The sequence below is a fragment of the Pangasianodon hypophthalmus genome, chromosome 16, assembly GCF_027358585.1.
Source record: "Pangasianodon hypophthalmus isolate fPanHyp1 chromosome 16, fPanHyp1.pri, whole genome shotgun sequence".
Lineage (NCBI taxonomy): Eukaryota > Metazoa > Chordata > Actinopteri > Siluriformes > Pangasiidae > Pangasianodon > Pangasianodon hypophthalmus.
In genome coordinates, this window is record NC_069725.1 from 18,538,513 (window position 1) to 18,553,882 (window position 15,370).

Here is a 15,370-nt window from a genome sequence, read left to right on the forward strand (position 1 = left end):
AAACCAAAACAAAAAAAAAAGCATTTGCTTTTGAAAAGAAGTAAACAGAACACTTGCAGCAAAATTTTTTATATAAAATAACATGCAAATGTTAACATATTTTATATTTGCGGAACCTAAAAAATAAAATATATATATGTTAATTGTGGCATGCACAAAAGTTTGGGCTTATGACTCAATGACTCATTAGGCTTCATTAGGCAGGTCAAGAATTGATATTAGAAATAACAATTCCAGAGCATCATAAATTTTCTGACTCCTCAAACCTCAAACAACTGTAGGCTCCTCTATTAGGCTGACTGTGGATCTGGAAATGAAGCTAATTGATTCCTATGAAGCAGAGGAAGGCTAGAAAAAAGATATAAAAGCACTTCCAGCTCATAGTTTCCACTTTCTGAAATATCTTTAAGAAGTGGAACTTTGAAAGTCAAGGCTTCCAAGATCTGAAAGACCAAGAAAATTCTCAGAGAGAATTGTCCATATGCTGACCAAAAAGACAAAGCAAAACCCCAATATAAGCGACACTAAGGACCTGCAGGAAGGTTAAGCTGAAACAGGAGTGATGGTGCACCATTCTACTCTGCAGCACTGCTTACACAAATATGATCTGCATGGAAGAGTCATCAGAAATAAAAGTGAACATCTGATGTATAAACCATTTTGGAGAGAAATACTGTGGAGTAATAATGGAACTCTTTGGCCACAATCACCAAAGGTATGTTTGGAGGGGGAAAAAAGGAGTAGCATTTGATGAAAAAACACTTTTCCAACTATTGAGCAGGGGTGGATCTATTATGCTTTGGGGTTGTGTGACAGCCAGGGGCATAGAAAACATTGCACAGGTAGATGGAAGAATGGATTCGAGTAAATTTCCACAGATTCTGGAAGCTAATGGGACATAGTCTCTCAAGAAACTGAAGCTGACAAGAGACTGGCTTCTACAACAGGGCAATGATCCAAACCATACCTCAAAATCCACCATGAACTACTTTAAGAAACTTTTGGCCCTAACAGTCCTTTACTGCAGAGCTTGTTTTTCATTCTTTTCACTTCAAAATCAACAAAATATGTAATTTGGCACAGTATTTCACAGTATTACAATTTCCACAAGTCCTACCTTATAGTGCTTTAAATCTTTGTATATGTCATTATGATTTTGGGATCCTATAGGAATTTTTGCAATGTTGGTATATATTATATTACATTGTCAAGTTGTCAAGTCTACCCTGCCAGTGGCCATTAAGTTCTCCATCCTGATTGGCAAAGCCATCAGACTGGACCAATTTCATTATAATCAATTTAAATATCCCTGCTCACCCTGACACATCCAAGCTATGCAGAATCCTCTGAGAGCAGGAAAACAGCAGGATTGTCAGTCATCTCTGTCTGCCACTATATGAGAAGTCCGGAGCAATATTCATGCGGACTCGTCTGGTGGGCTGTATTAGTGTGTGTTTTGAAAATGCAGCACTTCATGTGTTTATTGGTTTGGCAGTTTGATGAGAAATGCTAGATTATTAGGTGTCAGGTTTGTCTTCCCAAGAGGCTTTCTCTTCAGACGAGAGTCAAGTGCATGGATATATTACGGATGTGTAACAACAGACCACAAGGTTCTGTATATGCATCTGAAAGTTTTCATGATACATGAAGAAAAAAAATTGTTTATGTGATATTAGTTAGGACTGTCTCATTTTAACCCATGAGAAGTTTTATCATCAAACACATGAAATTTTGTTCATTTTAAAATATTAAGCACTTGTGCATGTGCACATCATCGAATCAAAAGCAAAGCGCAGTTTGACAACAAAACAGGAATGAATGCATTGTATGCAGAAAAAAATTAAAGGAGAGGAAAAAATACAAGAGAGAGAAAACTACTACAGTGTAAAAGAAATTGCAAGGGAAATATGAGTATAGAAATATGGCTTAGATGTGCAGAGTGTGCAGTAGTAAATATTGAGATATTGTTAATGTTGGATACTATGTATGTTTGAATGTATTGAGTTCTGTCAAGCTGCTTTGTGACAATGTCCATTGTTAAAAGCTTTATACAAATAAAATTTAATTGAATTGAATGTATGAGTGTTCCTTTGTGACCACTAACTCATCAGCTAGTGGAAAAGTCCTGTCCTAATCAGTTATGCAAATTACAGCATATAATTCAGCATCTACAATGAATTAATTAGTAAGTACAATGGAATTAATAGGAACAGTGTATATTTATGAGGATGAGTCTAATTCCACTGAGAGGTCCTGGGAGTTTAACGGGTTAAAGTGTTTAAAAGTGTAACGTAACTCGTGTTGAATAATTCATCAACATTCTCCTTATTACTTCCTATATTTGCTTGGTTCTTGTTCCAGCGCCACTACTCTCCTAGTTTCCTCGATTTCTTGTCTTCATTTAGAGTTTCTCCAAGCTATGTGTGTGGACTAGTTTCTGATTATTGACCGTATCTTGTAAGTTTCTGTTATAAATATGGATTTGTCTCTAATTATGTTTTGAGCCCAGCCATAGATTTGAACCAAGATTCTTAATAAATTCTGCCTCCAGCTCTCCTGATTTAGCAGTAAACATCAGAGAAGTATTGTTGCTGCATAAAATGAGTGAAAAATTATGGCTTCAGGTAAGAAAATGATTACAATATTTCAGTATGGATTGCTGCACAGTCTGTCATTCACATTGAAACTCTAACAGATGCGTCAACACAGCTAGATACACAAGTTAAAAGGTTATGTTTTGCATTAGTTGTAAGTATTTAAAATTGAAAAGAAAAATTCTATACTGATGTAACTTCCTCAATAAATCAACAATAAGCTGTTTGTTTTGTAGGATGTCCGTTGGTGGCATGCAGATGGTCCAAGCTGTTCTGAAAGCTTTGAATTATTTGTGTACTTGGGGATTATGCACTTTTGATATTGAGTCATTTCAATGCAAATTAATATTTAGTCTTAATAGTATGAGACCAAGAAATGGCACAGAAGTGTCAGGGTGAGAAAAGTACTGAATATGAAATTTGGATGACCTCCACTACACTTTAATTTTTTTTATTAAGTCACTTGTGTAATATTGCATAATATGTAATATTCATTGTCCTTATCTATTCACTTTCTCCTGATCTCAGAGAGCAGTTTAAGTGACTTAAGATCTAAAATGTAAATCACAATGAAATGGAAAAACTCTGTTCATCTGCTCTCAATTCACACCTAGGAACACACCACATTTTTTTTTTTTTTTTTTGTAATGTTAGATTTAATACAATTTTCATTTGTTGTGGTACAACATAATTGTATTTCCAAATTTATCAAGCTGTTCTGTGTTAAGGAGATTAGATCAAAAAAGATAAAGCATCTAATTAGTTATCCTAGAGTGTGAGTATGAAGGTATCCTAAATATACATTTCTTATTCAGCAACCCATTGCCTTTATTATTGTACTTACAGTAGGTTGGCCTGCGGGACCAGAAAGAAGAGCATTGAAGCATTTTCGTAAAATTAGCTAAAGAATCCATCTGAGGCTGTTGGAAGTTATGTAACTTAGAACATACAACAAAATTAAGTACAAAATTGCTTCTGCAAAATTACTTAAAGTGCATGAGCTTTTGCTTTCAAAAATTCTCAAATTTCCCTTAGAGAAAAGTCTTCACAATCTTTTGTAAAAATTTACACATGTAGGACATGTGGTTTCATTTATCACACAATGTTCACAAGTGTTTACTTGAATTCACATAAGCAATTTCAGGATATAATGTTGAAAAGTGTACTTTCAGATGTTTTTTCACATATTACTGACATAATTCCAGTGGATATAAACATCTAGACATCCCCTGTCCCTGTTAAAATTGCAAAAAAAAAATAAATAAAACCAACATAAATCAGGTCAGATCTTTTTTTTTCAATTTTTTCCCCAAAACTTGCAGGCCTCTGTTAGACAACTGAAGATTAAATTTAAAATATCACCTTCCAGCATGATAATGACTCAAAGCACAAATCCAAGTCAACAAAAGAATGACTTGAGGGGAAGAAGATCAATGTTTTGGAATGGTGCAGTCAGAGCCTAAATCTAAATCCTATTAAAAACCTGAAGAATGACTTGAAGAGGGCTGTGCACTGGAGAAAACCCCCACAATCTGATAGATTTGGAGCATTTTTGCAAGGAAGAGTGGAATAAAATTGCCAAATCATGATGTGCTAATTTGGTAGACTCTTATCCAAAAAGACTGAATGATGTATTATTCATAACAACATATTGGTTAGGAGGTGTGCACATTTGTTCAGCCAGGTTATTATAAGTTTTTTTTTTCCCCAAAAAAAATCTTTCTATTTGTTTTGCACTTGAATTTTGTTGGTTGCTATATCACATTAAAGGTGGAAAAAGGTCTGTCTAGGTTTCATTTTTTTAACATCACAAAAACCTGCTTTTTTAACAGAGCTACTAAGTGGCATCCAAACATATCACAAATCTATCACAAACATTGTAATAGGACACAATTACATTTTGAACCTGTAAGTTTTATGCACAGGGGTGTTTCTAGACTGCTGGCTGTACTGAAGCATGCAGTTGTCTCTTTTTTTGTGCCAAAGTACTGATGTGGGTCTGCATCTTTGTCTCCTGAATTATATTCAGAAGCCCTTTTAAAAGCACAAGCCTGTTTTGCTTCTGCTTTCACACTTTCTCTCTGTTTTGTGTCTCTTCACACTCGATGGTTGGTTTGCTCTTAAATACTGTATGTGCATATGTCCATGTCCAACTATTGCTAGCTCCGAACAGTTGGCGTACAGACTGATTTTATGGAAAGCGTTAGCAATTCAAGTTTAAAAAACAAAAGATGCTGGGGCACTATGGGAAATGTAGTGTCTGTAGTCATTTTTGTTGTCCAGTTTAGCTCAACAATCAAAGTTAAAGTGGAAAACATTTGATTGTAGTGCTGCACGTGCCCCAGTAAATTGAGTCTAGTGATGCCACTTTATGCTTGTACTAAAGTTGACTTTTATTTCTTAATGATGAACTCTTTCTAGTTTTGGTGCAGTGCTTGTTCTGCTGCAAACTTAATATTAGAGCTTGATATTAAAATGTACTCCAAATATGAGCTTCTTTAACATCACTGGAAGAATACAACTACCTCACTAAGCATTAAAATAGGTCTGATTTATTCTCAGTGCTCAGTAATGAACTCTTGACTAGCTTGCAAAATAATGTCTTTATCCCCAAAATTCATGTCTAGTTAGTGTTCCTAAACATGAGAACCTGTACTATCTAACTAAAGGTTCTTGATAATAGTTATTTTCAAGGGTTCATATGATGTAGCCACAGTGGCCCAGTGTGTAAAGTTTTAACACTGAGAAATCATAAAAAGAATAGTGTTATGAAATAAAGGCATAAAGTTAGCTAAGTTAATGAAGATCTATAACTAGAGCTCACTTTCTTTCTCCATTTTCTAAGACTCTTGTCGGTTATTTGATGGATAGAAAATATCAAACACAATATATACACATGCATTAATCTGACCTTTCATTCACTTCTTGGAAGTGACAATATGACACGGCACTTTTCAGGGATAGATGTGTAAAATATTTTTAAGTAACCTTGGCCGGGGTTTGTTCTACACTACAGTGCCAGACAGTGCCAATATGCTGGCAGAATATTCAGCACTTAAGACCTTAATAATTTTTTAGCCATCGCCTAAATCAATCAAAAAGTTTGGCGTGGTTGAAATGCAGAATATTTGGATGATTAAGTGATTAGGGCACCATTTGTGTCACACTGATATGAATAAATATGTGTTAAAGTAAAGGAAAAAAGACATTTTAAACACAACAACCTATGTGTATGTTTCAGATCAATAACTCAAAAGAATATATAATAAAATCCATCGCCAGCAGTACACGGCATTTTGCCTGTCCTATTCCACTATGACTACACAAATATAACCATTAAAATACTTGAATAATCAAGTATTTAATTAAAAAATATTTTTGCATTAATGTGTAACTCCATTTAATATCTCATTCCTGAAACAGCCTTTTCCATGAATCATCCATTAAAGGTTATGAAAAATATTTAGTACATTTTAGTTTTACAACATTCTGTCCATCCTATGATACAAATATTTGGAATGTTCCAAAAGTCACAATTTCCTGAAGATCATGAGAAGAAGAAAATGAACATCTCTCATTCTTTTTCTTGAAAGTAATTTATTAATTTAGAATATTAATTTTAACTCAATCATTTGAATACCCTTAATGTTCTAAGCATGGATGCTAGTTAACTATGTATTGTGTATTTGCTAATTATATCCTAAATATAGTTACTTTCAACCCTATTAGGCAATTAAGAGCAAGATGCAGCCAAAACGTGTTAAAAAATGAGTTGCTTGAGATGGGTTAGCACAAAAATTTTTTATTTTATTTTTTTTCTTAGATTCAATGTTGTTGATTCAATGCAAATTATTTTTAAAAATAGTTACAAGGTATAAATGATACCCCAATCATGAAATGACCTTTATAACAGTAATAATATTATTGCAAGACCACAAAATAGTATTAAATATAATGTAATTTCATTGACTTACATGTCTAACATGTCATAATGTGTTTTTTTTTTTCACTCATTTTGGCATGCTATGCTATCAATTGCTCTCATATGCATTACACTAGGAATCATTCAGTGTAAACCTACTACAGACTGGGCAGTGGTGTGAGTATTCATGGTGTTCTCTGTACTATAGCTGAGTAATTATGGTGTTGAATTTGGGGTTTGATGTAATATAAAGGTTGAGCAAATGAACCATTTTGTAGGGCATGTGGAAAGCTGCAGAGTAAGGGCCATTTTGTTGTTGTTTTATTTCTCCTTTCTTTTATATTGCAGTTTTATTATCTATTTTGTTAGCTTATTTAGTTTTTGGGGGGAGTTCTTTTGTGATATTGGCCTGTAAACACAACATTTTTTTATTTCTTCCACTTTATAGCTTACAGAGATAGGCCTTAACAGAAGAATTTCCTAAATGATTCTTTTCCCTACCTAAACAGTGTTTCTGTCAAGAGATTGGCTTGGCATAGCAAACACAGTTTGAATAATGATAGTGTATATTTCTGAGTAATTATACCAGCTGTGAATAATTATTTTCATGGACATAATTACTGAGCATCTCTGCTCATCTCGCTAACTAACTGGGACCAGTGCCTAAAGTTCTGCTCTGAATCAAGGCTAGACCGTGGATGGAATTTTTTAGGTCAGAGCTTTATTTATTTATAGATTTATATTTATAGATTTATGTTTAGATTTATTTACTGATAGTCTTTTTTGAAACAATTTGGCTGAAGTGTAGCATATTTCCTAGAAATACTCAAAGAAATGCAAGCGAGTGAGACACTTGAGATGGATGGATAGGTGAATGGATGGATGGATGAAGTTACATATGAAGCACTTTTTATTTATGCAGATTTATTTAATGATAGTACTTTTTAATACAGTTTGGTTCAAATCTAGCATATTCCTGAGAAATATCACTAGAATTGAATGGATGGATGGATGGATGGATGGATGGATAGATGAATAGATGGATAGATGGATGGATGGATGGACAGACGGACGGATGCATGGATAAAATGCAATTTCATATGAAGCACTGTTCCCCCACTATTGGCTTAAAGTTTTGTTTTTGTTACATAACAAGTTTTCTTCATCCCCTTACCTCGGTAATGGTCACTGCAATAACCGTGTTTAATATTAAATGAGGAAAATCCAGTAAACAGGGACTTTAAGAAGGAATCCCACAGCCAAATCCATCCTAACTGTTAAGGTTTTCCGTTAAGGGTTTTAGCTGCTGAGTGCTCTAATGGGTTCTTCCTTGAGAAAAACAGATTAATCATTCTTGGACAGTGTGGTGGAATGGCCAAATTGACCAATTATTCAGAAATAGAAAGTGCAGATTCTGCATAATGTCAGCTTCCAAAATGTGCAGAAGTGGCTTTTGTTGGGTGAGGTATTCATATAGCTGCGTTTTCTGGCGTGCTTTTGTTGCTCTGGGGTGATTTAATATTTAGAGTAATTGGACTGGTGCTGTTCACAGTATCGAGGTTCAGCCGCGGAGCACGAAACCTTCTGAGGTAATTATACAAGAAACTGACATGTACAGAACAACTACAGAAATATTTTGGTCCTACAAACTCAATTCTTTTCATATGGTAGCATGTGCTTATTTGTTTGTGTGTTTTTTTGCATTGTTTTGCAATAGTTAGAAGGAAAAAAATGTTTTTTTCTCTCCTGAAAAGTTCACAGATTTAATTAGACAGAACTACAGCAGGCTCCAAATTGTCACTTATTATAAATCTTTTTTTTTCTCTCTGAATCAATTAAATATCCTCTCTCTGTCTGTCTCTCTCTGTCACTCTCACCTTGTCTGTTCTTCTTTAACACAAGAAAACATCACTCATATTCACAATTAGAAAGAGAATTATGTGCATGGCAATGCAAATGTGTTAATTTATATATTACAGTGGAATCACTATTACACCATTGCTACAGACCAAAAAAATGTTACAGAATAGCAATTAAATAAGGAAACCTAAATCTTTGAGGAACTTATTAACTCCTGGCTCTTACATCCGAATGGGACTCTAAATGAGTGCTTTATTAAAGGTACTTGGAGGGTAAAGCCGTTAAGCCTGTAAAACATAAATATGTGATGTGTTACAAGTGCCTAATTTGTGTGATAAAGATTTTGGCCTTTCCATTTGGAGTAGCTCTAGATTTTTTTTCTATTAAACATTCAATAATAAACATTTCTCAGTTCACTCACACCTATTCCTTGTTTAGAGTTTATTTTAGAGTATCTGAAATAAGGTAATTTAAACCAAAAACCTAGCATATAGGATGTAAAAACTTGACTGGCAATACACACAGAGACACACATACAGAACATACATACATACATACATACATACATACATTCACCATGCACTTTAATAGGAACACCTGTATACTTGCTCATTTATGCAATCATACAATCAGCCAATCATATAGCAGCAGTGCAATGGATAAAGTCATGCAGATACCTCATGCACCAAAACTGCACACATAATCTTGAAAAGAACAAAAACAACATCACCTGGTCTTTTTCCAATCTTCAACTGTCCAGTTTCGGTGAGCCTGTACCCACTGTAGCCTCGTATTCCTGTTCTTAGCTAACAGGACTGGATCCCAATGTGGTCTTCTGCTGTTGTAGCCCATCTGCCTCAAGATTTGACATGATGTGCATTCTGAGATGCTTTTCTCATGGTGATTTGAGTTACCATACCCTTTCTGTCAGCTCAAAGCAGTCTGCAAATTCTTTTCTGACCTCTCTCATCAATAGGGCTTTCCACCCACAGAACTGTCACTCACAGGATGTTTTTTGTTATTTGCACCATTCTGTGTAAAGTCTACAGACTGTTGTGTGAGAAAATCCCAGGAGATCAGAAGTTTTTTAAATACTCAAACCAGCCCGTCTATGTAACTTGCCTATCACATTAGATTAGATCACATTTTCCTCTTTCTGATATTCAATGTGAACATAAACTGAAGCTCATAATTTTGCACTGCTGTCTCATGATTGGATAATTGCATGAATGAGCAAGTGTGCAGGTATTCCTAATAAAGTGGTTGGTGAATGTAGATTGGGCCCAGAGTAGTATTTTTGGCAGGGAATAAGCTGCAAAGAATAAAATAAACTATAGTAAAGAATAGAACATTACAGAAAAAAAATCACACATTTCAGATTTCATAAGAAGTTTTTCATATGTGATTATGTGAGTAATACGTGATTAACATGTGAAGACGCAATTCAGCATGTTATGCCCTATAATTGCGTAAATCCTACGTATGGGGTATAATAGATTAACATGTGAAAATAAATTAATTGTGTGAAATATGACAATAAAAACATGCACTACATGTGAAATCACATAAGGTGTGATTATTCATATGTGAAGTTCAAGGGGACTTGAATCTCTGTTTACCAGAGTTCACACCTTGAATATGTCAATGTCATAAGATTCTCTCTGTGTAACTGTCAGGTAGAGCGAGGCAGTAAATTCTCTCTATTGCTGCACAAGTGTTTGCTTGTGGTGTGCTAGATAGACTGTCTGCACACTATTCAAATCCCATTTCAGCCAGCTGCTGCAATTTTCCAGTTTAAATACAGAGCACATGGCAAAGTGAGTATGGATGTCCACGTATAATACAGGCTTAAATGGTAATTGAAGTTAGGATATCTCAGTAACATTTTTTTTTTATATGCACTCTGATTGATCTGCCATGATTATAGATTCTTATAGATTTTTAATTTCCCCCTCTAATTAAGATATACACACCTCTCTTCAAAGCAAAGTGCACTCTGAGTAGCATTTTGGATTGGTCAAGAGTGATTCAAAATCAATTTACATTCATCTGCAGTAATTATCATGGTTAAGGTGAATTTGGATCTGGAGCCTATCCCAGGAACATTGGACGCAAGGCATGAATACACCCTGAATAAGACACCATATGGAGAGGTGGGAGGAAGCTGGACAACCAAGAGGAAACCCATGCAGACACAGAGAATTTAAAACTCCACTCAGACAGTAACCCGAGCTCAGGATCAAACCCAGGACCGTGGAGATGTGAGGCAGCAAACGCTTCCCCCTGTGCCATTGTGCTGCCCTTAAAATAATTAGTTTTAAAACAACATTTTGTGAGCCTTCACTATAGCTCTTTCTTGCTGATTTAAACATCTATTGTTATAATTGTATCTGATGCATTGTCACCATGAACTTTCACGCACTCTCGGAGATTCAGAATGTAAGTTTTCTTTTATTCTTGTAAGATTAGAGGTTTTAGAATACACAAACTTGTGATTTTGTTCTTGTGGGACTGTGAGAGGTGTTAACAAATTCTTGGTATGAGATGTGTAATAATGTGAAAATCTGTCTGAAATCATCCCAAAACATATGATGTGTATGGGTGCTAGATTCACAGTTTGGGTGAATACATCTCTGCTCATCCTTTTCGCTACGTGAAAGATGGTATCTGATAGACGTTCTTTCTTTCAGCTGTTTTTCATTCTCTGAAACATGCAGCTGGTAATTCTCAAGCTGATATCGCAAGCACTCACATAATAAAAATATCTTACCTGTATCAACCCTTTTCACATCACGGAATGAAATGATTTGTTAGAATATTACCTTTGGGAGCACAAGGTCTCAGCCCAATTAGTGTTACCATACACTGTATAGTGTCAGAGCAGCTTAACTTCAGAATGCAAAGCACTTGGCTTAAACACTGCCTTCCCCATCGAGCTGTCAATCAATAACGGGTCACCATTAATCACAGAAGCTTTGATTTAATTGGACAGAAACATACGATGATTCTTTCAAGACTTAAAAAAAAAACATCAGTAACACTCCAGATACATTTCAACAATTAGTGAAATAATGTAGCAGATTGGATGCTGTCCTCGTCGATGTTTATGAGACCCTTATTTGCAGCACATACTTATTTTCTCGTTTTGCACAACCAGGGACTCTTGGGTCATCCTCAGTTCTCCACTGGATATAAAAGATGTAAAAACCAAACACTGAAATGGGGAGCTGTAAGGAGCAGAAGTTCGTCATTCATTCAGTACATTTCCATCAGCAGGTATCTTTGACATCGCCCTAAATGACTATAAATGTCCATCTACATTCAGTGCGCTGTTTACCGAAGCAAAGCATTTCCATTGGATTAATCCTCTTCTGAAAACAAATCACAGTTGTAGTCCCAATAGATTGATAACATATTAACTTTCCTAACTGTGAGGTGCTGCCAGAGAATGCTTAAGGAATACATACCAAAAAAAAAAGTGCACTGATAATACTAGTCAAAAACCTCTGTTATTTTGAAAGGAATTATTGTCTATATTATGCAAATAATATTGGTTACAATTAGGGATGCATCAATATCTTTTTTTTCGCCTGCGAAAACCATGTACATGTTTTTTGGTACTTGTCGATACTGATACTGATATGAGTAACCTTCTTAGTATTAATCAAACAGGGGTGTCATGGAACATTATTTAGCTCTGTTTATGTTGTACATAGTAGCCATGAAAAGCACACACGTGTGTGTTCATGCACTTAGGTTACTAGGCTTGTTCTTTATAACATTAGCAAGGTAATTTTAAATGAAGTGCATTAGCTGGCTAACATTAGTTATTTTAGATTGCGTAGGGTTGCAGTAGACAAGAGCAGAATTTTTCCCTTTGGAAAAATGCTTCTGTAACAGCTTATAAGTTGTTTTTTTTTCCCATAGCGTCTGAATCCTTCAGTGACCGATAACGGCTGATAGTTAAGCACATTATACAGGGTAAGATATGTTATCTTCACTCACCTAGTGTTACTGCAGCGTTGGAGAGTTTTATGTTTAGGATGCTTTATTGGGTTACTTGTATTAAAGGAAGATGCTGTAGTATCTCCTCTGGATATTTTCACAGAGCGGAGCATACAGTCAGTTTTGCTTTAATTGTCATCGTTAACAGTGAAATACATCCAGATCGCTGTCATTTTGGGTCATCTCTTAATTAGTGTGATAAAACACACTAGGCTCACATCACATAGTATGATGTGGTATCGGTAAATGAGCACGGTGTCAGATTGACACCCAATACCGGTATCGGTATCGATGCATCCCTAGTTACAACATTCAGATTTCATCCATATCCCATTAATGTCAGATTGAATTAAAAGTCCACCTTAAACAATTCTCCCATTTGTCAGTTCAACAAACACTGCAACATCATTCCTTTAAACGACCCATTTGCGCTGACCACAAATCAATACTGAAGTGCTCAGTATGGCTTTCACCGTCAAACCAAAGTGAACAGCACTTCGTGATGCTTGGCAAAACATAAAATTGCCATCTCTCCATTTCAAAGGATTAGTTCATCTAAGAGCAATATCATCTAGCCATAAAACATTTATAAGTACATTGCAACTCTAGGCAATAGTAGCATATGATTAAAGAGTATTCACAGAACGAAATGCAAAGGACTGACTTATTTGATATAAATAGTTATAAAATACTCATCACTATCCAATGTGTAGATTCCCACACTGAAAATAGGACAGAAGAAGTTGAGAAAGCATTCTGGGGGACGATCTGCAGTGTCATCTAGAGAGCGTTTACTTAAATAGCTGTGCAAGTCCGAACTAATCCAAGAGTTTCTTTAAATGGCATGCAGTTGCTGACTCTGAATTGTTTTTAAGTTGAAGTTCATTTCTAAACCAAAGGGGCTGTAAAGCGACAAAAATACTTTTTGCATTTATTTAACTGCACAGATGCAAAACTTTTTGGGGCAAACAGACCACTTAGAGATATTGCAAATGCCAGTACCACAGGAAGCCACAGGCAGAGAGACATTCGCATATTACACATCAAGCAACGGTTGCATAAGCATGATCTGCTTCCTATAAACTAATAAAGCAATGTGAGAGTGAGCTCTGAACTCCATTACGGTGTGATTGTGATTGTTTTTTTTTAAATAAACTATCATCCCTATTATTGCTAAGATGTTGGTAAGATGGCCTCTACTGTGCAAATGGATTTATTGGATTTAATTGGATCCTGGAGAGTTGCGTTGGGATTATCAAAATGAACACATTTTGCTTTAATGATCAAATGTCTATACATAGAAGTTAACCGTTGCCTTAACTGAATAAATATATTTAGTGATTTTGAAATGAAAGCACTTCGAAAGTCTATAAAGTTATGTCAAATTGTATTGCATTAACTGATTGAATTTACAGTGGAACCAAGTAACAATGCACATGTACACGGTATATTTTTTTGTCTTTCATTGGACACCTCAACGGAAAAGATACACGATCCAATGTTTACTATAATTTACTATAATTCAGATGATAGTACACCTAAGAAGCAGCCCACAGGCAGACTTGTAAGGTGTTTGTGTTTGAGAAGTGCTTACTGCAGTTTACATCTGTTTGATAGTTCATTCATAGTTGAATGTCCGAACATTATTTTTGGAAAATTTATCACAGACAGCAGAATTTCTGTTTTCTTTTTTTTTTCTGTGACTGCAAATACTCTGTTTGCTAGAATAAAATTATCCCATTTCACCAAAACTGGCACCACTGATCTCAGTCCATATGAAGCCCAGAGCACTGACTTAAAAGTGGACTCTTTTATTATATTAATATAATAATATAATCCTACAATAACAGCTTCATTGCTTACAAATTAAAACAGGCCAGGTATGAATTGTATATTTCTCTAGTTCGACTGATTTGTTATTCTCTAAGCGTCATTATGTATATTGTCATGGTTTGTGATGTTCACTAAACAGTTTAGCGCCTTTTCATTGCCACAAACCACCAGATATTGTTTACAATGCAGAACACGAAATACAATATGCAAAAAAAAAAATTTATGCAATTCTGAAATATAGCAGGAACACTGCAAATACACAGGACTCTGGCAGTGAGTTTCTATCCGGAACGGCGTCTCCAAGCCTGCTCCTGAAGAGTTGAGCACCACCCTTAACTCCAGGGTTGCCAAGGCTCAGCAAAATTTTCAGCCCAACTACATCTCTACAACTGCACAAAAAGTTCAGGCATAGGAAAAAAGAAGGCGCATTTGTCATCTTTTTTTCAGTCTTTGTGTGGGAAACAAGTTCACCGTAGTGCGCACGCATTTCTGATTTGCAGGATCTGCAGTGCGCCTTTTTATCATCCCCTGGTACAAACATTATCCATGCCATAATCCCCTTTTCCCTTTTCAATCTTTGCAATATATCTCACAAGAGAAAAGTTTATGTATATTGTAGATACACTGTCTGCACTTACACTTAACCGTTGTTCCTTTTGTTAGCCTATGTTCGCTGAAATCGATCCGATTTCATTCTGATTTTTTTTGCTTATAACAAGATCTTGGCAGCTGTGGAATATGTTCTGTTCAATATTTGGCAATGGATATCCTTTTTTTCATCCAGACCATCTCTTTTGATTTTATACCAAAACAACTGTGAAATAAAATTTTCAAAATACCCAATACATCTTATATTTATCTCAATAATTAGCCATATTAACAAAATTTATGGAAGTAGACATACAATACCTTTACATACTTGGAGATCCCACTGGCTGGTTTGAGGGCACAAATGTAAATATAATATAGAGGTAAGCTTTTGGTTTCATAGTTACAAAGATTTTTATTTCTCTTCCTTACTTTCAGGTTAAAATGATCTGAACATCATTTCTGTAGGCTAATATAAAGCTTTTTTCCCTGTATTTTAATTATTTGTATATGTTCATTAGTAACACAAGCACATAAAGGTTGGTGTTTCTTCTTTTTTTGTTTCTTT